Source organism: Rhagoletis pomonella, unplaced genomic scaffold (assembly GCF_013731165.1).
Source record: "Rhagoletis pomonella isolate Grant_MI unplaced genomic scaffold, Rhpom_1.0 Rhpom_scaffold_00008, whole genome shotgun sequence".
NCBI classification, from domain to species: domain Eukaryota; kingdom Metazoa; phylum Arthropoda; class Insecta; order Diptera; family Tephritidae; genus Rhagoletis; species Rhagoletis pomonella.
Window position 1 is genome coordinate 29,241,429 of NW_023458562.1, and position 25,608 is coordinate 29,267,036.

Genomic DNA, 25,608 nt, shown 5'->3' on the forward strand with positions numbered 1-25,608 from the left:
AAAAACAGTAAAGTCGGAATTATAATGCTCTCACCCACTAGGATTGTTCTATATCGAAAAAAAGTATACCCCTATTTTTTATTTTGAAATCAAAAAATATTTAGAGGCCGCTCAAGGTGCTCAAAGTTTTCCATGTATTTTTATATGGGAAAAAAACAATTTTTCGTAGAAATTGTATAGAATTCTTTAAAATCAATATTTTTCGATCCGATGTTATCGGCATACGACAGAAATTGCACGCTCTTGCAAAAAACTGTTCTGTGTGGTTCAGTTCAGCAGCTATTATTATATTATCCAGCATTAGATTAAAGAAGTCACATGAAAGGGAGTCCCCCTGTCTGAAATCCCGTTTGTTGGCGAATGGCTCGGAGAGGTATTTCTCAATTCTGACGGAACTGGTGGTACACGCTCAACGTCATTTTACACAGCCGCATGAGATTTGTGGGGAAGCCAAATTATGGCATAGCGGCGTATACGCAACTTCTTTTAGTGCTGTCGAAAGTAGCTTTAAAGTCGACAAATTGTTGGTGAGTGTCGATCCTTTTCTCGCGGGTCTTCTCCAAGATTTGGCGTATTATGAATACCTGGTCTATGTTAGATTTGCCAGGTCTAAGGCCACACTGATAGGGCTCAAACAGTTCATTAACGGTGGGCTTCAGTTTTACTTACGCTTAGAAGGCTGCTTCCGCGGTAGTTGGTGCGAATGGCGGGGTCGCTTTTCTTGTGGAATGGCAGAGCACACTTTATTTCCAGTCGTCAGGCATGCGTTCATCTGACCATATTCGGCATAAAAGTTAATTCATGCACCTTATCAACTCCTCACCACCGTACTTGAATGCTCAGCTGGCATTCCGTCAGCTCCAGCAGCTTTGATGTTTTTCAGCCGCGTTATTGTTATTCGACTCGGAGATCGGGTTAATCTTCTCCACAACTTTACGTGCTGCTACCATTCAGTAGGGTGGAATTGTCTTCCCTCCATAATTTAAGTATCGGTACCTAGGCCGCCATTGTTCTTACAGGAGTTCGTCCTGGTCTTGAAACCTTCCGTAGGTCGCCTAACTCTCTGATTAAATTTTCGGTCGCTCTTCCTGTCAGCAAGCATTTCAAGCACTTCGCACTCACGTATTTCGACCTCTCTCTTTTTATTGCGGAAAATACGTCTCGTTTCCCTCTCCAGTTCATTATAGCAGTCTCACATTGCACGCGTTGCGCCTGTTCGCAGCGTGGCCCTGTAGGCGGCAATTTTTTTCGCTGCAGCTTCCTGACACTCGTCATCGTACTAGTTATTTTTTCGGGCTCGCTGAAATTCGACAACTTCTTAGCCAGGTTCTGCGGTGACGGTACTTATTGAGCGGGAAATGTGGTTCCACTGCTCGCATATGTTGGCTCTTATTATACTGTGCAACAATTTCAGGGTCATTGTCTGGGGGTGGAATGATTCCCACTCAGGATGAAAGACCTAAGCCCATATAGTACCACCTCCAAAAATTTTTCCATTCTCAGGTTAAATTTGTATTTAATGGCCACCTTCAGTTTGCAATTTTTTGCTTCAGTGTTTTTAGAATAATTTGAAAAAAGGCTAAATCCATATGCCAGTGAAATTTATTGTTTCGGTAATATGTATAAAAAAAATTCACAAAGAATAAATTTGTAGAACGGAAGGGTCGTTTGTACCCCTTTTTTGGAATGTCTGAATAAAATAGCTTTTGAGAGGCCTCTAGAGGGTTAAAATGTCTTAGAAAATTATTCGGCGGAAAATTTCACTATGGGTATTCGCAGGCAAAATCAGGATACAAAGACCGTGAAATATTTTTCCTCTGTATAAACTTAATGAATGCAATGAAGCGCGGTATCCGTGGACCTGGCGTCGTGATAGCCATGTTGCTCATTAGACCGGAATCGAATGTCAACGGTAAGAGAAGGCATATACTGAAAATTTCCCCCGAGGTACTCGTTATTCTCTCTAGGGATATAAGTACAAAATCCAAAGGCTGTTAGGCCTTAAAACCCTCATCGTGCGTGAAGCCTTGCTGGATTTAGGGATAAATCCAACTGAGACAGCTCTACACGACGTCGGTATGTTCATGGTTAAATTAAAAAAAGTTATAGAAGTTTCGAGCGCCGCAATTAGTTATTCAGATATTTCACTTTAGACCATTAATATTTCAAAATACATATGTATATCAAGTATTAATAAACTCTCTAAAGCTTTCTAAGTGCTTAAATTAAAATCCCTTTTATATTAACTAACGTTTTCCATATATTCATTTGTATATGACAATTAAGCGCTGATAAGGCAATAAAAATTTGCTTTTACTTACGACCACCACATAATTATGCTAACAAACCGTAGATAGTACAAATATTTATATGCATTTAAAAAATATGGGAGTATAAGAAGTAGTTGAACTTTATTATGAAAGCGTGTAAATTTAATGATGTCAACACTTATCGCAAACATACAAACAAAACTCCCGCTGCATCTGTAAAATTTATGACTTGCATTTGGCTGCAACAAACGAACAATAAGAAAAATTAATATATTTTTTTGAACAAAATTAAGCCATAAATAAGATGTGAAAAAAAACACACACAAACGTTGCAAGTGCCTGACGTCAGCTGAGTGCCAGTTGTGGCCCATTTCCAACACAAATGGGCGACAAGTGCTGGGTGCTGATGAGGAAAATAGTTGATAAAGATGCGCCCGCAGCGTAGACATCTATCGACAACGCAGAGAATGCGCAATGAATGCGCAAGACAAAAAAAAAAACGCAAAAAAGAATGAAATGAAAAATAACAGGGTCAAAGTGAAACGGAAATCGTTATCAACTTTGACAAAAATGCACTTTGTTGTGTTGGAATTTGTAGTGTCTCTTTTTTTTTGCTCGTTGCTTCTTTGATACACTTTTATTCGGGTCGTCGCATTTCATGCTTCGTTGCTTGCTTTTTTCTTTCGTTGGTCAGTGGGGAGCTGCTTTGCTGTGAACTTTTTATATTTCAAAGCAGTGCGCAGAGTTTGGCTTTTAACATAAGTTTAGTGGTTACAAATGTACATAAGGGTGGTCCAAAAGAAGTAAAGTCGGCATTTTAATGCTATCACAGAATTTTTCTATACCAAAAAATACAATCCTGTTTCTTATTTTGAAATAAAAAAATATTTGGATGTCGCCCAAAGCGCTCAAAGTTTTCCTAATATTTTGTATGAGAGTGAAAGAATTTTTGTAGAAAAGGTATATAATTCTTGAAAATCATTATTTTTCGATCGAAAAGCAAGTAATTATTCTGATATTTGTAATATAAATTATTTTTTATGGCCCCCAAAACCACAAAAAATGTAATGAGGAACCCACAAAAAATTGTTAGCATTAAAAAATGGTCAAATAACACTATGCGACAGTCAAAATCGGGATGGGATGAAACCAACGGGAAATGTTATATCGGTCAAAAACAAGTTATACGTGTCCCGGCGTTTCGCTGGGTCACGCCTAGGAATCGAGATATATATATAACTATCATATAGGGGAAATTGTCACCTTTGGTGGTCTTTTTTTGACATAACTCGAGAACCACTAGTCCAATTTTGCTCAAACAAATTTAAAAAAATTAAAAATTACAATTCCTTTAATCTGTTCATATAACGTTTTTCTATATAATCAACAGTTTTGCCGGTAAAAATAAATGTATGAAGAAAAAAAATGTTTTGCCTAAAATATCAAATTTTCTTAAAACTGTTGATTATATAGAAAAACGTTATATGAACAGATTAAAGGAGTTGTAATTTTTATTTTTTTTAAATTTGCTTGAGCAATATCGGACTAGTGGTTCTCGAGACCACCAAAGGTGACAGTTTCCCCTATATGATGGTTATATATATATCTCGATTCCTAGACGTGACCCAGCGAAACGCCGGGACACGTATAACTTCTTTTTTACCGATATAACTTTCCCCGGTAGTTTGAACCCTTCCCGATCACTGACCCCTACCATTTGTCTCACAGTGTATTCAATAAATAATCTCTTGAAAAGAAACGTAGTTCTTCGATCAGAAAATATTGATTTTCGAGTATTCTATACCATTTCCACAAAAAGATAGATTTTTCTTACCATATAAACTGCAGGAAAATTTTGTGCGCTTTGAGCGATCTCTAAGAGTCAATTTCACGAACGCAATTTAGGTGAAAAATGATTTTAATTGACAGTAAATAAAAAATCACTCTCCATTTAAATTGCAGGTGAAACCGGCTGCAAATATTTAACATTAAAATTAGGATTTAACTTTTTACAAGCATTTTGGACCACCCTGCACGTATGTATGTATGTTTCAGTATAAGTACATATTTAGTGGCGATTGGCGCTACGGAAAAAGGGAAAGTTTTTCAGACATCTACCCCGAATTCGGGCTACTATAATATACTTAGGCCTCCTGCACACTAAGAGCTCATAGCGGAGTTGAGAAATGGGCTGATCAGTGACCTGATAAGCGCTTATAGCACAAACACAGTACATGCAGGTGCGCACATTAAGAGTTTCTATATTTACCATTTCAGCTCTATGCTTCATTTGATCCAGGTTTTGCGAAAAAGTAAGCTTCTTTGTTGCCATTGAAATACCCGTTACCCTTGTTCACTATACGCTGTTAGGTCCAGTTACGACTTTTGTCAAAGCTTACTCCTAAATACTTCGACTATTGAGATACTTAATTCAATCTCCGTCGTTTCTCATGTGGTTTAAATCAAATTGGCTTTCGTTCTTTTGGTAAAGGGGATGATGGTGCAATTTAATTTAATAAAGTGTTTGGGTGACCTCGTTTTGCTACATGAACCCCATGTAGATCTTGTGCAGCTTCTTCCGAAACCGTTCGAAAAGCAGAGCACACACGTAGAGCACATCGACGATATATGATCATATGATCTTCGTGTAAATTCGTGGATCCATAGAGTATTATTGCTCTGACTGCGCTTGCTAGTAGCAGCCCACATTGTTGGCGTGGTCCACTAGTATTTGCCATTATTCTAGAATCTAGATAGTGCTGTGGTCGCCACTGCGGGTTTGTTGTTGGCATACTCCAGGTGGTCCCGAAAATTTGGACGATGGTCGATTAAGACGTCAAGGTATTTGACAAACAGCTTTGATTCAATCGTGATGCCGGCAGTGAATTTGCAAAAGGCTCTCTATTGACTTTCGTACAAAGGCCGGACCCCTAGATAGATATTTCTGATGTGGATAACCACTAGTTTTTTCTAAGGCTAAATGGTCTATATGCCATTCGGAGATTTTCTGAGGTTTTCCATGCGTTCAAATGCAATAGGTCTGAACACAACCTTAACCTGATTGTGATGGTATGTTAATAGTCTTGTCCGCAGTTATCTAACTAGTGGTCCAGCTATTATTCTTTGCCCTATCTTATAATAGACATAGTACGGGTAAGTGTCATTTGGATCAGGAGAGTTGTATACACTCCCGATCTCCTCGTTACGCACGCAGCGCCCTCAGTGATTCTTAGACAACTTATGTAGAACCAGCTGTAGGCGTTGCACTACTGGTAGGCCAGAGACTCCTTGGCACTACTCAGGATACATAACGCCTTTACCTGTATTGATCTCAAGATTGTCGCCTATATGTACCTGAGTTTGTAGGGACTAATGTTTTACAAGAGACCTCGCGACAAAATATTTTTGATATTCATTAAGCGGTTAATTTTAATGCCTCATCTGAGGAGATCTTTAAGTTTCCTTTATTCAAACTAAAGATACTGGGAAATGGTAATTGCTATCGTAGACCTCTACACCTCCCGTGAAGGTTAAATAGATCTCAGTTAGTTTTCCTGTGATTCCTTTGGAACTGGCAACAGCTTTCTCCCCTACAATTCCTTGCGGGCATTTCACTGCTGTTTCTCAGGCGATAGAGGCAAGTCAAGGTCAAATAGCAAGGCAGAACAGTCTCTACTGTTCGAAATATATAAACAACAATGGATTCTCTAATATTTCCCAATAATTAAATACATTACACTAAACAAATAAAAAAAGAAAAAAACGTCTCTTTATTTCGCTAATTTTTTCCCATTTTATGACCGAGATTTTGTAGTATCTAATGCAATTTTGTTTTTAGTTTATGATGGCTTTTTGTTTGTTGATATTCCATTTTGTCATTAACCCATATTTTATTTATTATTCTTATGTGCTTCCTACTTTTTTCGGCTATGGCCTTATTACAAAAAAATTATTATCGTTTTAGTATTCGCTACGTTCTTATTCACTGAGTTTGAGGAACAAGAAAATTTATGGTTTTTGGTCATACAGTACAGCAGAATAATTTGTACCAAAAACCAAATGAAGTGGAACGATTTGAGTGTCAGTCTAAAAATTCAATAATTCAAAATTTGTGTAGTAAGAACTTATGCATGATACAAAAAAGAAGGTAGTTCCATTTAATGACATTCGTTGTTGTTGCTAACCATTTGACTTTTAATAAAATTATGACATTTCATAAAATTCATGCTACCTGATCACCAGAGATAATATTTTTTTTTTTTTGTAAAAGTAAACATAAATGTATGAAAATGAGTGAAGTTTAGTGAAGTTATTGAACATATATGAAAGGAGGGCTGCATGACCATCCGTCACCTCTCGAATTCAAGTACAGATTTCGATCATACCTTCTAGGTAATTTTTTAACCACTTAAAGAAATTATTGTTGTTGTCATAATGTCATAAAATGTATGCATGAACTTTATTAGGGCGAAACGAAACTATTTTGAGCACGGAAACAAATGTTGAGTCTTCAAGTGAAGTAATGTTAAAATTTGAAGAGGAGTTGCTCAGTGAAAATGTTTTCAAACCACTTAACGATATTGAAATATCCGCAGAAGAAGAACTCGAGGTAAACTCCTTACCTTTTCGTTTTTATTTGATTTCTAATTTTTTTAAGTAGCTCGCAGAAGAGCATGAAGCAGAATATTTCATCAGTCCACTCAAAGATGTGGAATATGATGGACTTGAAAATTTTGCCGGCTACATAATTTCGAAAATGGGGTTGCCAAAACTAGGCTTCAGGACGCATGAAGAAAGTGATCAAAATTATACGTATGTTAACTGTTTATCGGAGGGCGGTCTGTACAAGCCTAATTCAAGTTTTTTGCATACATTGGAAATTTTGAATTCAAAATTTGTTGAAATTAATGGTGATTCGCTAACCACAAAGCCAAAATTTTTGCAAAATCTGATGAGAAATTTAAAAGTAAATTTGGACCAAAATATTATAAAAAGATTTTATTTGGAAAGAACATTCTTTAGAATTCGATTTTTAAATCGCAAGATTAAAGAAACGAAAATTGTATATCAAAATAAGAAAATGAAAAAAATAACAATATAATGCACTAATGGTTTTTATTATAAAATAAAAAGAATAATTACAATGTAACAGTTTACATTTTATATATTTTTAATAAAAGAGGGGCAAACCACGTAAGTAAAAACATATCAAGTACTGATTGTGAGTTTTGATTTGAAATATTCTCAAATTGGTAAAAATATGGGAAAGAAAATACTCCGATGTATTGTTTTAATATTATCAAAGTGGCAAGGCCGTTGATAATACTGACAATTTATGAAACTTCAAAAAATTGTATTATCCGTCAAAAGTTGTTTATTGAAACTACCTTCCCACCAAACAATTTGTGTTGCCAGCAATAAGAAAATGTGTCGCCCTCGGAAACAAATTTATTGCCGGTAATATTGCCATCGAATCGATTTCCTATTACCGGTCGCTTTAAAACGTCCGCCGAAGGCAACTCGCCTGGGCGAGTCGTTTTCTTATTACCTGAATAAGTCCTTTTCTTATCGCTTCAGGCGATATTTGGAATAATTTTATTCTTTTTAATACTTCATTTATTTTTTTGTATACCAAATTGCAACTTACAATCGGAATTAATTCATTTTCTCGCTGTGAGGCTTCCTATTTTTTCAATCTTGTCCTTGGGCATAATTTAGATGCTTTTGGCCAATACTATTGACGCCATATTCATAAGTTTCGGAATTTTTGAGAACTTTTTTATTCAAAATTGACATGAATGAAGTGATGTTGCCGATTTGTCACCACAGCAATAAATCGGTGAGTCGCCAATTTGTTGCCATTGACGATTGTTGCCTATTTCTCATGTTTTGCATGGTGGGTATGTACCTACGTATTTTTTTTATGTAGTTTTGACAACAAATTTTTGGTCTCAAGATAAAATACTTATATATCTTGAAGGTAATTGATTTTACTCTGGTTTCCTCTGTTTTGGTGTCTCGCCTCTTGGCCTGTAGGGTTCTTAGTGATAACTTCTTTTTGGATTCATTTTAATTTAATCGGAGCGCGTGCCCTTAGCAAACGATTAACTAATCTAAGGAGCACAAATTGTTATAAGTACTCCAGAAATTTGCGTTTATCTCTCCCTGATACACCCGAAAATAACTCACTGCTTTGCTTTTACTACTTACTTACTGGATGAACTTGGGGATGTTTTCAGTTCTACATGCTGAGGTTATATTCAGAGCTCATAACGTGTAAATTTGAGAGTAGAGGAAATTCCCAGAGACGGACAGCGCATGATTCCGATCTGATACAAAATATCTTTTGACTGGGAGCTTAATAAAGCTCGAGTGGAAAAATATAAGACCGATATTACAATGGAGAAGAGTGTTTCGTGAATAACCCTCAGAGAGGATACAGAAGCTGGACTGTGGGCAGTGATGAGATTCTCATTAGAGGTCTCAGTTGGAGCAAGACACATGGATTGCACAACCCTTTTCGGACCGCTTGATATTAGCCGCTTGACTTGGTGATAAACTAGTACAAATACTTGAAATACTGCAGACTGGACAGCATCATACCTGCGCAGCTGCAAAGAGCAGGAGAGGTGTCGTGTAGGTAAGGGGCTTATAAATATGCAAGTTTCGAGGGAGTGTTTTATATTTTCAGAGCTTTAAGGATGGTTCAGGTCACTTAGTTTCTGTTTTGAAGAAGCTGGAGAGACTAAGTGAGCTTCACGTAAGAAACGGAATTCCCCGACGTCATCTATCTAAAGCCCTGGGAACCGCTCTACATGGCATTGTTAAGTGGACAGTAGAGACCTTGCTGAACATTTGTATTTAATATCGTTATACCCAAGGCAGTACTTAAATGACTAGATAAGCTTTAGGTGGAAACTACCCACATAAGAGTCAAATAAAAGTTTCTCTGCGACAGAACTATCGCCGTTGCGGCGCTGTCCCCACTTGCAGCTTAGAATAAATAGAAGCTGCGCGCGAGGTGGAGTCCTTTTACCTCTGCTCTGGTAGTAGCCGTAAACGACTTTCCTCTTTTCCAGAGGCTGTTTGATGGGTGCCTATGCAAATGCTGATGTTACCTAAACTTCATGACTATACATGCTAATATCTGCGTCTCCGCAAAATCTTGTTTAAGGCAGGACTGGTCTCATTCTCTAGAAAGTGTAAGATCCCCAAAGCAAGGGATTATTGAGTGGGCGAGGTGGCAGGAGGGTAGGAAGTCGTGCAGACTTCTATAGCAGGCAGAAATGGCTGCCATCTAAGAAGCCCTAGACATACATAATGTTGGAGTAATTATCTTCTCTGGTAGCTAAATGGACATTAGAGACGTGAGATCACTGATGGAGCGCTCGTAAATATTTTCTAATTAGACCTATGTACATATATAGGCCGCAGTGAGATTGCAGGAAACTGCGTGCCTGACGAGTTGGTGAAACACGCTATTACCGGTCGGGTCCATGTTAGCTCTGCGAAATCTAGACGCAAACTAGGGTACTTGTAATTGCGTCAGAGTAAATCTGGGTGCTGTTGAAAAAGCTCCTTACGCTTGCAAAGCCACAGTTGTTGTTGTTGTTGTAGCGGCACTACTAAGCTCCGCCTGTTTAGGGTCAACTTTTAATCATTATCGTCAAGCTCAACTAACGGTAGGCCCAGGAAACGAGCTGTTTCGATGGGGTCGGACCAAAGGGAGAGGGGTGTTAGATGAGTCGGATTGAGCTGGCATGTGAAGAGGTGGTTGGTGTCGTGGGGGGAGTCTCCACATGCCGGGCACTCATTTGGGATGTTTGGGTCGAGTCTGGACAGGTAGCTGTTTAGGCGGCTACAATATCCAGACCGTAACTGAGCCAGGGTAACGCGGGTCTCTCTAGGTAGTTGAAGCTCCGTCTCTTCCACAGGTGGTGATTGGGCTCCGATAACGACATTCCTAGGCCGGGAGTCGAGGTAGGTGGAGACAGACTCCCTATGAATGTCGTTAATCGCTCGTCTGTACGTCATTGGGTCCAGTGGTTGGTCTGTGTGGGTCTGGACTGCGTCCTTGTACACGAATAGGTGCCCCCTGACGTGCCTGGGCGGAGGCTCCTCCTCCAGCAGTGGTCTGTTGGGGTGTTCACTTCTGTGACACCCCACAAGAAACTGCTTACAGAGCATCTTGTTGTGTTCCTTTACGGGGAGCACTTGGGCCTCGCTGTGTAGGTGAAGGCACCCAGTCGCTGTCCGGAGTGCGGCGTTCTGACAAGTCTGTAGCTTCGTCCACTGCGTCCAACTAGTCCCCGGTGACCAAACTGGCGCAGCATAATTTAGAACCGGCCGGCCAATTGCCTTGTATGTTGCCAGCAACGTTTCTTTGTCTTTGCCCCAAGTGCTGCCGGCGAGCGACTTGAGAACCTTGTTGCGGCTCTGTACTTTGTTGACAACTGCGGTTGTGTGCGCGGAGAAAGAGAGCAGGCTATCAAAGGTAACCCCTAAAATTTGTTGTTCACCGTCGGTATAGGTGTGCCGTCGACGTGAATGCCTAATTCTAGCCTGACCTCCTTCGTCCAGGTGGTGAAGAGGGTCGCCGTTGATTTCGTTGGGGAGAGGGTTAGGCTCCTTGCAGTGAAGAAGCGAGAAAGGCTGGAGAGATAGCCGTTTACTTTTGAGCAGAGGTCATCAATTCCATTCCCAGACGCCAAAATCGAACAATTATCAGCGTACGAGATCAGGGAAACTCCTTCAGGTGGCTGGGGGAGTTTCGAGATGTAGAAGTTGAAAAGTAAGGGGGAGAGAACACCACCTTGTGGAACCCCTTGTTTTATTCTTCTTGGTTTCGAGGTTTGATCTCTGCAGATTACTGATGATTGTCGACCACTCATATAATTCGCCGACCATCGCTTCAGTCCCTGTGGGAGAGAGGAGGCCTCAATATCTTCTAGCAGCGTGGAATGGCAGACGTTGTCAAACGCCTTTGACAAGTCCAACGCTACTAGGACAGTTCTCTCACAGGGGCGGTTTCGATTTAGGCCACGAGTTATCTGGGTGTTTAAGGCGTTAAGTGCTGTTGTTGTGCTGTGCACTTTACGGAAGCCATGCTGATGTTTCGCTGGGGTTAGGTGGCAGGTGAAGTATGGGAGCAGCAGGGCCTCAAGTGTCTTCGCGGCCGGGGAAAGGAGCGTTATCGGGCGATAAGAGTCTCCTCTGTTGGCGCGCTTCCCCGGTTTCAGCAGTGGGACCACTCTCCCTGATTTCCACACATCAGGAATGATGAGAGTGGTCATAGACAAATTGAGGACCTCCGTGAGGTAAGCTACTCCCACAGGCCCCAAATGTTTCAACATCAGCATACAGATTCCGTCGGGTCCAATGGCTTTGGAGGCTTTTGCCTTCCCGATGGCCCCCTTCACTTCACCGCTGGTGAAAACAAGTGGTGCATTGTTTTTGGGCAGTTTGTGCAGCCTCCTGGTCACTCGACGTTTGGCCTTGTCTACCGAAGGATGCAGTGTGAATTGCCGACTAAATAAGTTCGCGCATTTCTTCGGGTCCGATGAAGCTTGACCTTGGAATGAGATTTCCACTCTGTCATCACGCTTCGTCGGGTTGGACAAGGACCTCACGGTTGACCAGAGCTTACTCACACCAGAGGTGAAGTTGCAGGCCTTCAAGTGCTCTTCCCACTTTTTCCGCTTATGTTGATTTACCAGTTGCCGAATCTCCAAATTAAGGTCCCTCAAGCGAGGGTCCCCGGGATCGACCTGGCGTAGGTGGTCACGCTCATTTGCTAGTACAGCTGCTTCAGCCGGGAAATTTGGGCGGACTTCCGCGATACGTCCGGACGGTATGAAGCGAGTTGCTGCGGCAGTGACTACCCTGCGGAACTGGCGTTCGCCAGCATGTACGTCTGTGGGTGTGGGGAGGGCGGCGAAGCTGCTCTCGGTAACTTCCGCGAAGCCGTTCCAATGAGCTTTGTTGAAGTTGGTGTAGGTTCGGTGATCCGCGGGAGCAAAGTCGGTGGGCTTATTGATCGAGATGATTATGGGCAGATGGTCTGATGCTAACGTTAGCATAGGTCGCCATGATATGCTATTTATCAGACCAGCGCTAGCAATTGTTAGGTCTGGCGAGCTGCTGCAGCTGCCCACAATCCTGGTGGGGGCGTCGTCGTTCATGGTGCAGAATGTCGAATCGTCTATCTGCTCAGCCAAAATGTTTCCCCTCCGATCATTGGCCAGGCTTGAATGCCAAAGATCGTGGTGCTCATTGAAGTCACCTACTACCAATCGGTTTTCGCCTCTGAGTAGCGCACCTATGTCAGGGAGATATCCAGCCGGGCAGCAGGTGACAGGGGGTATGTACACGTTAAATATTTCGAGCTCGACATCGCCTGACCGGACAGCTATGCCCTGACATTCTAGGGTAGTGTCCCTTGGGTCGATGTCTTCTTCGATTAGCCGATACTGCACTGTGTGGTGTAGAATGAACGCTAATCCTCCACCATTATCTCGCTCGCGATCTTTACGGAGCACATTGTAGGCGGTGCAACCCAACAGAGTTGAGTTGCTGAGCAACTTCGTTTCTTGGACCGCAGCTATCAATATGCCGTGCCGACCCATGAAGACTGCTATCTCCTCAATCTTGCTCTAGAGTCCGTTGCAGTTGAGTTGGAGTACGTTCGTATGCCTTGGGAGGCTGGTCGCGATACGGGGAGTGAGGGAAGTGTGGGGCCTACCTTGGGCCTGTTGCGCCTGACGCAGTTGCGGTTGCAGCCTGATGGTAGGTGGCTGCGATATGGGCGTTGTTGTCTGCGCCGGCGGTGCACTACGGCAAGGGGCGCTGTAGTTGGTAGTCCATTCGCGAGTCGTGCGTAGACCAGAACATAGCCGGAAGTGGTACCAGCCAAGGCATGTGTTGCATTTGACTGATGTCGCATTCCGGTATATTCTGTTCTGGCAAACGGAGCAGATGGTGTGGGCAACCAGTAGCTGCTGGTTGGCTCGCGCTCGCGAGTGGGACCGGTCGGTAGGTTGTGTGGGTGGGGTGTGTTGGGAGGTTTGCTGTTGCTCAGGGCAGCTTCTAGGGGCCGTGCAGGCTCTTCGGGCGCTGGGTCGCACCCGTGCATTACGCGAGTGGGTAGCCGTGGAGGCTGATTGTGCCATTTGGCTTGAGCAACAGGGAGCCACAAAGTTTGTGGTCCACTCCCGGTGAGACCTAAGGCCAGAGCAGGTTCTTAGGTGACTCCATCCGTTGCAGGAGTTGCACCTAACCGAAGTGGAGTTCGGGTGGAGTCGATTCTGGCAAACACAGCAGAGGTAAATTTCAGGTCCGGGGTTGGGCTCTACGCCCGCCCGGAGAAGAAGGATGCGGAGCAATCCGGCTGCAAGGTATTGCTCCATGGACGAATAATGACTGGTGGGTATCGCCGATCTAGACGGGGTTAGATCGCCGAAACAACAGCCCTTGGTCGGGTAAAACACGAGTCATTCCGGTACGTAGAACCGGCTGTCGTGGGAATGGCAAAGCCACAGTCCACGCCTTTGGTGGAAATTCTGATAGGTTAATATTCGGTCGGAATTCACGCGGCAAGACTCAAAATTATGTATTTTCCTTGCTGCCTCGTCGACTTGAGGGTGTTGGGGTGAGATCACTTTAACAATTTTAACTAATTTGTCTTACTTTCTAACCATAAACAACTGTCTTCGTAACTTCGTTCGGGATTTCTAATTTAACTCCAACTTAAATTAATTTCCATTTCGTCACGAATTTGGTTCCTACAACAAAATGTCTGCTCTATTTTTTGTATCTAACCGAGCTTGGTAAATATTTTAACACTCGAAGCGTTTAATTTTCATAAATAAACAAGACATCCAGCTAATGTTTCTCTTCACGTACCGTACACAAGTATAGCCATAAAAATAAAATAAGTAGATGAACGTGTGTTTGTAAACCCTGCAGGGAAAACCAAACAAATGAATCAGTATTTCTAGTTCGGTATTAGTTCTTCATCACCAAAAAACGAACCAATGTAATATTTAGTAACTAGTCCAAAAGCAGCAAAATGTTGTACTTTTATAAAAGTTATTAACCGACTTCCAAAAAAGGAGGAGGTTATCGGTTCGTCGGAATATTTTTTTATTTTTATTTTTTTTTTATTTTTTATTTTTTATTTTTTTTTATGTATGTTACCGCATAACTTTGGACCACGTCAACCGATTTCGATAATTTTGCATCGGAAAGGTAGTGTCTCAGAGGTGGTCCCATACTAATCTGGTTGAGATCCGATCAGTGGATCATGATATATATATATATATATTTTTTTTTTATATGGGAGTTGAAGTCGGTTTTTTTTGCTAAAAATTACTTGTTTTATTTTACTTTTTTAAACTACACATCGCACTATGGAATTATTTTTTTTGCATTAAGTCTAAATAATAAGATACCAGCCAAAAATTTGTATTAGATATGTATTATAGACTTTTGAGTTGATCTACCAAATTTTGTTCGGTTCGAAGCGCTATATCATATAGCCGCCATATGACTGGTCTAGCGGACTTACACCAACTTCGTTGTTGCTACACTCTTGAAATTTGTTTCGCAACCTTTGGACTATATGCAAAGGCCAAAATATGTTGTGACAGAAAGTATGATAGTTCCAAGAGAATGGAAACACCCTTCAATAGAAATCTAATTCTAAAGAGACGAATTTAGAACTGGTTCGGAACTCTAGAAAAAGGGATGCAGCGGAAGCAATTAACCCATCGTAGGACATCGCCTTTACCTACAGGGCATTTCTAAGTGAGTATTTATGTATGTCCATATGTATTTATGTCCATATGCATGCATGTACGTGTATCTATGTATGTATATAGTTGTTTGTTTGCATTCATTAGCAGTAACAGCAATTGCAATTTAATTTTAGCAATGCATACAAAATTTTTATAGCTAAATTATAAAATTTCGCACAAGTGCACCATCAGCGGGGCAGCAGCAGAAGCAATAACAACAACAACAGCAGCTGTAATAAAAACTTACACAGGCAAGCAAGGCCAATGTCATTTGGGGAATACTGCAGCTAGGAGCTATTGTTGGCTAGGTGTTTGTTGTTGTTTTTATTGTTTACCATACGCATACCAAAAGCGGCAGGAGCAGCAACAGCAGCAGCAATAGCAAAAGCACCGTAGTGTTGCAGCCAGTCATAAAAATTTCATTAATTTAAGCGCTAATGAAATGAACTAGCCGCTGCATGAGTGCCGTTGGTTGCATGCATACATATGCACATTTATCCAGATGTGTACATGCATACATACATATGTAAGCCTACAAATTAATGCATGCAGGCGTATATGACTATGTAATTGCAGTAGTCGGTTGCTGGTTGGGCAAATTGCAACTGCATTCAGTCATCGCCGTCGCCATCATCATTGCCTGCCAGTCCATTTCGCGTTGCATTCTACTCCTTCGAACATCAGCACCGCACACCGTTACCTTCACTACCTTTCAATGCCACTATAATCGCGCTTTGCGGCTGCTACCCGCCACTTCATCCTTCTTACGTAGCCACCTTCACTGCGATACAACGTCACTTAAGATTTTACGCCATAATTAAGTCATAAAAGGCAGAAGCGTTTGAGCGATCCCACCATTCGCCAACAGTTCATCGTTCCCTACGCCTCCTCTGTCCTACACATTTTTCATCCACTTAACTTTGCATTTATATTTGCATAATCATTTCATTTGCTGGCGTTCTGAATGCCGCGCGCATCGTTGTTTGATTGCACCTTTTAACAATTTCTTGTTTTTTTTTGCCTGCAGAATTTCAATGATGGCTCTTGCTATTAGCCACTCACCGCTGCTCTCCGCACTCCGCACTGCTTCCTATGCACTCTTCATTGCTTCCTATGCACTCTTCACTGCACACACACACACACACACACACACTACTTTTCGCGCGTAATCTCGCTTTTCCACTTCCTCCAACGCTGTTGGTGTCCTTCTTGTCTACTTCTCTTTTACTTAATTGCGTGCGCTACTTTACTTGGGAAAGTCTCACACAATTTGTTTATAATAAATTTTTTCATTGCTTTACCACTTCCTCGCTGTATGCAGCATTTGAATTTATTTTTATAATTCTTCAGTAATTTTTTTTTATGCATTCAACATGTTCCGTGCGCGCACTCTTGTGTGGATTAATATCCATTACTTTCTCATTTTGTTTATATTTTGTTGTGACTTTAATTGGCTCGCGTAACCGCAACAAGTCAACAACGTAAACGAAAGCAAGTAACGAAAAATGAAAAAAAAATTGAGGACTTTTGTTTATTTTGTGGCATGCCACATAACAATAAAAACAGCTGTAATCGCAGCAGCTGTCGAATCATGAGGCATTCATGGCTACTAAAGGGAAGCAGAATTTTAGCAGTTTCCACAAGGTTAGGTAATTTAGAAGCGAGGAACAGAATGTTGGGATTTCAATATACACAAAATAGAAGACTTATGCTAATAAATAGATGGGAGCTATGGTTTTTACTTTAAGTTAGGTGGAAGTGGCTGCCAGGCCCAGAGGGCGCCAGCACACTTAGGCCCAATCAGGGCTCATTGATTTTACTTTAATATTACGTTCAAATTGGCCCCATTCAACTTATGAAATGAAAAAAAGCTTTTTGTAAAACACAATCGTCCACATTGAACATTTCGAGTTAACTTTGACGGTTGATTTCAAATAAATGGCGTGCAGGGTTAGAACTCCGGCAAGCTTAAATCAGAAAATCGTAGCATAAAATAATGTGCCATAGTAGTATTTTTATAGGTCGCTCGTTTACTGGTGAACGTCATAATCCAAAGAAAAGACATTTTTCTCAGTTAAGTATGCAAAAATGGCTGCCGATCCTTATTTTATATTCGGCCGAAAAATGCGTTACGCTATCCTCCAATTGTTTCCCTGGAACTGTATCATATAAACCTTAGACTCTACAATCTCTCTTTAGGCAAAGTAAGGAACCAAATGGATTTTTAATGGCAGAGTTATCATCTAATAGTTCAAGCAAGTGTTGCATATATTAGCGAAAGAGTGGATAAAACTATCTTTAAAATACCATTTCAACTATTATTATCGTAGAAAAATTACGAAATTTATGCCATTTTCCAGAAAGAATACCTTTAAGAGGCATATTTCTGTTTAGATATAGTATGTGCTACATAAAAATACAAATTAGTCTAATATTATTTATATTATACATTAAAAATTACCTGAATTCATCAATTCATGTTTGTATTAAAAAGAAAAACAATTTTATTTTATGTTTTTCTTTCTTTAGTTTAGTTACTGCAAAAGGCGTACTTTATTATTTTGGAATTAAAAACAAAGCAGATCGTAGGTAAAGCGGAGTAGCGTAGCAAGTTTAAAATTTTCTCCGAAACCGTAGTAAATCTACTATGATCGTAGTGAAACTCTAACCCTGTTGGCATGTCAAATGAAAGCTTTTGGCTCATTCTGATTGGCTGAAGCAGAAAGCTTTCTGATACAACTCTGCGCTGAACTGGTTTTCAAACGAGTTAAATGATTTAACTGGTTCAATTTTTCAACAAGAATTGCATGCGATTTAAATTGTTTATGAACATGTTTTGTTCATTTAACTGGTTCAAGCCCATTTAACATGTTTAACTCGTCAATTTGAACATAGTATAAATCAGCGATGCACAGAGAAAGCTTTTTCTCTGCACGCACCTATACAAAATGTATAGAAAGCTTAAAAGAGCTTTGCCCGCGGACAAGGCAGTGCCCATCAGTGCTTTAAACAGAAGGAAAATTTCATCACGGATAACTCAGCTCAGAGCGTTTCCTGACTGGCTACAAGCACCTATCTTCCACTCACATCTTCATAAGCTATGAATCGGTAAGAAAAAGCAGCTGAACAGAGACAGATCGAAGCTTGATGAAAGGGTGGTGAGAATTTTCAAATCAATCATAAATTTCTGCCTACAACCAACTTCTCTAAACAGAAGTAGCTACCGTGAAAGGAGGCCACGATGTAGGGAGACAGAGGTGGCGCAATCAGCAGTACCACTACTTTGTTCTTGGCGAATTTGACAGAATCAGTTGTTCGTGTGACGTCATTTTAGCAAACTGTTTGTATGTATGCAGAGATGTTTATATGTATGTAAATATGGCGACCCCCATGGTTTGACAGTTAACACTCTTTCTCTCCTCCATCTCCAATTACTCTTTCCTATTCGTTGCTATCTCGACGTCATCACTCGCAGGAATGCGCAATCTTGTATTCTATCATTCTTGAAAGGAGGCAGTCGTTTGACCGCTCAACTGTGTGAGTTTGACTAGATGGATGAACATCTACTCAACGAAATGGCTGAAGCTTAATGAGAGGTGGGCATAGTTCTCCATCAGCTTTAAATTTGTGCTACAGACCACACTTTAAGGCAGAAATCACTGCTATTGAGGACGACTTTAGACCAATACGGGCAGTAAACATCAAGAAGAGACTATCAGCGTTTTGGCTTTTTTCACTTGCTGCGCTTCTAACAAATAAGAGATGCAGAGGGCTAGTTGAGGTGTTGTGAAAAGCTGAGCGCACAATAAACCTACTGGTCTAAGTACTTTATCTTTTTATCTAAGTATCTATCTATCTAACACTTTCTCCTCAGCTATACAGGTCCCACAAGATCGAAATTAGATAGTAAATCTAATAGCGTTTAAAGTGATCACGAGACTCCAATTTTCGCTTGTGGGCCAGCAGTGGGCATTGGCATAGCTTCTGGCGCTCTTTACCTAATAGTAAGGCAACACCTTCAGATTTGAGATCACTTTAGTGTTTTCAATATCGAGTTTTCCGAAGAGCAGAATTGATCTATTTCCCTTAAAGTTAAGTGTTTTAGGTTCCTCAAGTCGGCTAAGGTAAACTCTGGGAGTCTTCATGAATTTTGAAGTTCTTAAACACCCACTTGTGAACTGATCGTTAGCTTTCTCGGTCAGAGTTAAAACGAACTTTCTCCCATATTTGTGCAATTTCGTTTGGAGAGATGCCGGCTGTGCCACTTTTTATGTATTTTGATTCTCATGATCCCTACAACGTCAATCTCTGCACGAGTTATGCCTTGGAAGATATACTATGTATGTATGTATAAATCATCTCGGATGATAGAAGATTTTTAGTCTAAAAGGTCTGCATAAAAATGTTAAAAGACCTAATCAACGGAATCAAAATAATGAGTGTTTTGGAGGTATTTATACAAATTATTTTAACTGATGCTCTGCGACTACCAACTTCAATTCCAAAAAGACGCCAACATGGGAAAACTGAGAACACAATCCAAACCTTCAGTAAACTTGGCTTTATCTATTCGACAGCCGAATATCAAAAATTGAATTCGGTCCCATAATTTGATCGGTAAGAAACCGCATTAACGTGCAAGAAGCGCCAGCTTCTTTCTCTCTTTGCAATATTCACGCTTCAAAAAGCCAACAGGGAATTTTTCATTAAGGGTTTGTGGCCCAGTGAAATGTAGTCTATGTGAACAATACGACCGGAACCGTTGAAAGAAATCATGTTTGAAGAAAAAGCTTTAACCTCTTATACCTTTTAAACCATGGCCTCCCAGTGTTGAATTTGAACGAATTTTTTGTCCCAGAGTGTCCATGAAAATATACAAAGACACTCTTTGTGTTCTTATAAGCCTTTTTTTTTACCTCATTCATCACCAGATCAAACTTATTGTCTCCTACTTTAACCTTGAGAAAGCTGCACTGACGACCTTGATGTTGAAGTCGACGGTAACATTGGAGCTGCATGCACCAGCAATAGCCTTTCCAGTTGGACAAATCACACTAGGCTTTCTAACATCTCCTCGTCTAAAGACTATGGTTTTGAGCAGTTAAATTTATGCTCGCCTCAACTGCATTATTGTATTCTTAGTGCTCAAAAAAGAGATAACTTCCTTTAGGCTTCTTCTAAAATAATATTTCTACCTGATGAATATATTTATATAATGCTGAATTAGAAGCCTTTCGCAGCACTCCATTTTAGTACTAACAGCTGCTTGACACTTACTTCACAAGTAATAATAATGCATGGAAAACTCACTTTTAACGGTATCGAAATCCAACTGCTCGTCTTCCACTAGCAATTTTCTACTTCACTCACTTTGCAATAATTCCCAGCTGATGGCCATCTTTTGTGAAGCATTAATCTCACCCCAAGATAATCCAAGTCTTTCATTTGCATTTGGCGGCGAAAGTTGTGCGCCGCGACCAGCCCAGCCAAGTGAATGGGCGAGTGACTGAGCTCGTAAAAAGCAAAATGTCTAAACACATTTAATTACGTAGCACATAAAAACTAACCGCCACAAAGAGAAGCGGTAATACGGCTAGCTGACAGCTAAGACTGGCAGATCTGCCTATCTGGAGAGGTTAGTAGAAGAAGATGATGCGGCTGATAGGTGGTTATATGCAGCTCAGAACGATGAGAATCACTCATGTAATGCGGAAGGTGATCACTGATCAGAAATAAAACAGCAACTACTAAATACCTTGAAGATGAAAGGCTATGCTATGAAAGGTGAGTGGGAGCCGAAGAAGAGAAGGTTAAGAGGAATATACAGCGATTTAAGAATCAGGAAACGAATACAATTGTGCTGGCGTCACAATAAACAGCAGGCAAGTGTAGGCCTACATACTCTTACGTAAGCATGAGGCAAGTGATCGTAGCGATCAACTACGTACGTAGATGAGTGAGTATGTAGTTCAAGAGCGTTAATGAGCCGCGGTGCAGCAACAACACCATCACATTTGCCACATTATCATTACAATAATCGCTTGGCGGCAAAAAGTTGATAGCGATCGCAAATGTGCAGCGATACAGGCGGCCACGCCCAACTACAGCAGGCGGCGGTGGCGGCGGCGAAGTGCAAGCCGAACGCGGATTCAGAAGAGTCAACTGTGCTGTAGTTATGAAAATCAGCGAAGCTTGACGATGACAGCAAGACAGCAGACAGATCATAGTAGCATTGTGGCATGGAAAGAGCAGCTCATGAAGCTTGTGAGTGTAAAGAGAGTATGTACTTGCAACAGCTGGTCCCGGCCAACTATATAACTGCTGCTGATACTATCTGCGCACGCTGTTGCACCGCATCGCTGATTACGGATCGCGGATCGGGCGGGCTCGCGCGATCACCGACACCAAGCGAGAGGGCTCCCGACATGCAACAGCCGTGTTGGCCCCTGTGTATCGACCAAGCCAGTACGTGTATGTATATGTACTCTGGTGTGAGAGTCTCATTTGCGCACCTCTAATGGCGTCAAGCGACAGTGTTGAGTTTATTAATTTAAATATAAATTGCTCAGCAAGGTAATTATCGGCATGTATGCAGCAAAAGTAAGCACAAAAGCGGAAAAAGCTTTGCGTTTGCTTTTGTTAGATGATGGATAGTGCGGTGTATTTGGGGCTATTATGCAATTAATGTGTGTTTATTAACGCTTCCAACGCACTGTGACCGTCGCTGAGCATTCTTCTAAAACTGAGTTTGTGTGAGTGATGTACTATGCTGCCTATGTGTATGTTTTCCAGCCAGTTCGCTAATCGACCGATCCTTTAAACTCAAAAGCCGGAAGTGCTTGAGTGGCTAACTACGTTTAGCTTACACTACTCTTCTTGATGAAGTTGTACGTAGTTAGCTCTAATGGCGAGTTAAATTGAAATTGATGCAACATTAAATTCTAATGAGCAAAACAAGACTTGAAGAGGCAGTGCATAACTATTTTGCATGTTTGGGTATTGCATTGATTGGCGGTAAAAGGAGGTGAACTTATTTTTGACTGTGCGTTGTAAAAAAAACCTCGAAGCAGGTCGGGGTGCGGTGTAGAATACTCTTACAAAAAAAAAAAGATTTAAATAACGCTATGATGGCGGAATGCACCTTTCTAATACCAGAATTCGCAGTTAAACCAAATTTCCAAAAAAAAAGAAATAAAAGTATTGACAAATGAATAGGTATTGCCACTTTACTTACATCTCAGCTACCGTGGAATGTGTGGCACTTTAGTCTAAATCTGATAGCGTGAGAACACAGCAACCAACGTCCAGGCAAAACTATGGTTGGTGTATTTGCTTCCAACCCATTCAGAATTTTAGTTAAAAATCGGTCACACCGTAGGTAAATACTTCTTTCGTGATGAGCTACGTTGATACACTACTCAGAGGCGCGGTTCTTAATAAAACTCAGAGAGAGAGAGTAGAGCTTTTTCAGCTTTTGAATTATCAAAGACAGAGCTGTTCCGGTTTAGCCGTTACGGCTTTTCGGTGCCGTGAATACTGCGGTTGAAATTTTAGTGAGGCGCACGTTTCTGAATACTCTTAATGATCTGATTACTTGAACCTAGTTATTAAGTAGTCGGCGAACAGTGGACCTGTTGTAACTCCCTGTAAGACAGAACTCACCTTATCCACTAGGAATATAAGACACCCCACGTGGCCCTTAGCTCCGTTGCATACATTTGAGTAAAAAGGACTCCCTACCGCTGCAGGGGAAATTCGTACAAGATGGGGCCTCTTACCTAAGGTAACTTGCTGGCTGTATGTCACCTTTGTAAATAACATTATGTGTTATGAGGCCCTCTTATGTGTGCCAATCAGAAAGATGTGACTGGTGCAACGATCCGCCTTCATTGAAATTTGTTGGGAACATGGGACGACTCCAACTTTGGCACTGCGCGGCAGGCTTAACTAATTTAGCGTCCATCCACGTGTTAGGTAAGGCTGCAGTTAGACTTAGGTAAACACGTACTTACCTGACTTAGGTTCCGGATGCTCTAATATTTTTGTATCTCGACTTCGAATTTATCCGTGATCAAACGGATCACTGCATGGCGAGACTAGAACTTATTAGCCTTTCTACGTCCACATGGCCTCTAGGATTGAGTGGATGAGAGGCATAGAAGCTTAATGGGAGGGTCGCTGAAGGGGAGTCTGCATTAACACTGTAGTGTTTTCCAGTTAGTGGCAACTAACATTAAGGAAGTCGTCGACTGTTTACTGATTTGCAAGATGCGTCGACAAGGGCGTCTAATAGCCAAGCGGCAATCATGGTCTTGCACTCGCTCAAAGCTAAGTAATTGGCGAGTGCCCGATTTGCCTTTCGGATGCGACTAGCTGGAAAGGAAAAGCACTCTCGAGATGGTCTAACCGAGAAAGCAGTGAAAGAGACTAGCTGTGACAATATGTTGTCTACTTTTGGACTTACTTCGTATCAGCTTAGCGAAGGCTGGGCGAAGACTATGGCATATTTAACTGCAGGGTCTTTTTAAGCCGAATGTGGAACGGACGCATAAAGCCGAAACTCGCAATTCTTGTGGATAACGACGGTATGGAGCCATCTCAACGCTTCTTTTTAAATTATCTAGTTTTTGCTGGACCGCGGTCTAAGCATTTATTTTCATAAGGCAAAGGCGTGGACCTGGTAGGGTTTAGGTATTCGACATCGATTAAAATGTAATTTATTTATCCATTTAAATTAAATTTGTATAGCTCAAGCCCTGTGCGGTTACGTCGACAGTTTAGCGAAAGACATGCGCTTTTTTTATTAAATTCAGTCGAACTTTAACGCTTCTTTAACATTTGCAAGATAAAAATCGTTGGCAGCTCTAGTTAAGAAACCAATTTAGTCTCCGAAAAGTAGTAAACCTATGAGCAGCAGCGGTCCCCTGCCGATGTTGCTACAGTAACGAATTCTTTGTACTCCTCTAGCTCCTCCTCGGTCTCTGCGCCCATCGAAATCATGGTCCTTTTTCACATAAATAACCACATTTCAGCAGTCATAGCCAGCAGCTAGCCAGCGAACGCCTCCCCATTTTCAGCCAGCGGCAGCGGCTTCGTCACATATGCATGCCCAATACATCCTTGCGCGCTGGTAGGTGTCTCTACTCTTAGCAACAGGCGCTGCGCTAGCTCTGCAGGTCGCCCGCATACCACCTTCCACCCCTTTTACCTGTTGGCAGCACAGCAATCGCACAATCAACAGCATTAAAATGTTTATTAACTTTGGCATCGTTAACGCGCCACGGTGCACAATCCGCTTGCAACACACACATCGCCGTCCTAGTAGGCAACTTAATATGAGAATATGGCGCGTTTCTGTACGAGTATACAACAGTGTAGTCATTTTAAAACGCTAAATCGTTTTATTGGTACTTTGGCTGTTGCGAAGATCGCCCGTAAATATGGCGGATGCTGACGACAAGCGCGTTACCGATGCGATTTTATTGCTTCTCAGTTGCCGCCCATGCGTTGATGGAAACACACATATGCACACATATATATACACATACATATGTATGTACGCACATAAATATAATTCTTATTTTTGAAGTTTTGTTTTTGTTGGCAATTTGTTGTATGCATGTTGTAAAAAGCCCAGAAGTTGCTAACAAGCGACATGACTTAATTTATGTTCATGGTGCTGGAGTTTATGAGGCCTATCAAAGGTAAAGGGGTTGTAAACCGTTTGAGAGTGGAATGGAAAAGTAGTTTGGACCTTAGAAAAAGTCAATGCTATGCACTTAATTGGTGGCTTGCCGCAAACTTAGAACTGGCTAGCATAGAAATTAAACAAATTCTTGCGGAAACTTCGCGAACCTTGCAAATAGATTGGGAGTTTAAAATAGCCAGATTAAACTTTGGTAAAATTCTGAAAGCAAAATGTAAGAATTTTTTGTTTTCGAAATTTTAAAATGCCCTATCTAACAAGCGTTTCGAGTTTATAAAAGTTTACTGACAAGCCTCCACCTTGAGAAAGCCTCTACACGAAAATTCTGGTGTTCTCTCGAAACGGATTAGTGTGGTTTTAAGCCTAATGAAAACGCATTTTTTCCCCTACTGGCATCGGCAACCGTAGTCCTTAAAGTATTCGCAAACATCCTAGGTGCTCTGGATAAAAAATTAAAGGATCTCAGCGAGATTAGATATTTCATATTCATTGAAAGTTCGGAAATGGATAGGCGCCGTTAAGGTCAGAAGGAACTGAATTGAAAGAGTGGCCAAAATTGATAATTCCGAAAGCTATAACAAGTCTAAAGCAGCATTTAAATTAAGTGATTTTCCAAGCGATTTAACATCGCCGGAAAGTCGACAGCGAAATTATCGCTTTCTAGAAAGTTGAAACGCTATTTAAACAGGCGCTGTTTAGTGTGGAGGTCGTGCTCGCTGCACGAACTATATCACCCTATCTTTTTACTCTTTATTTTCCGCCAGAAAGGTCATAGCTTTCACCTGGTGCCTCCTTTTCCAGCACATACCTAAAATTGCAGTGTGCGACTACGGGGACT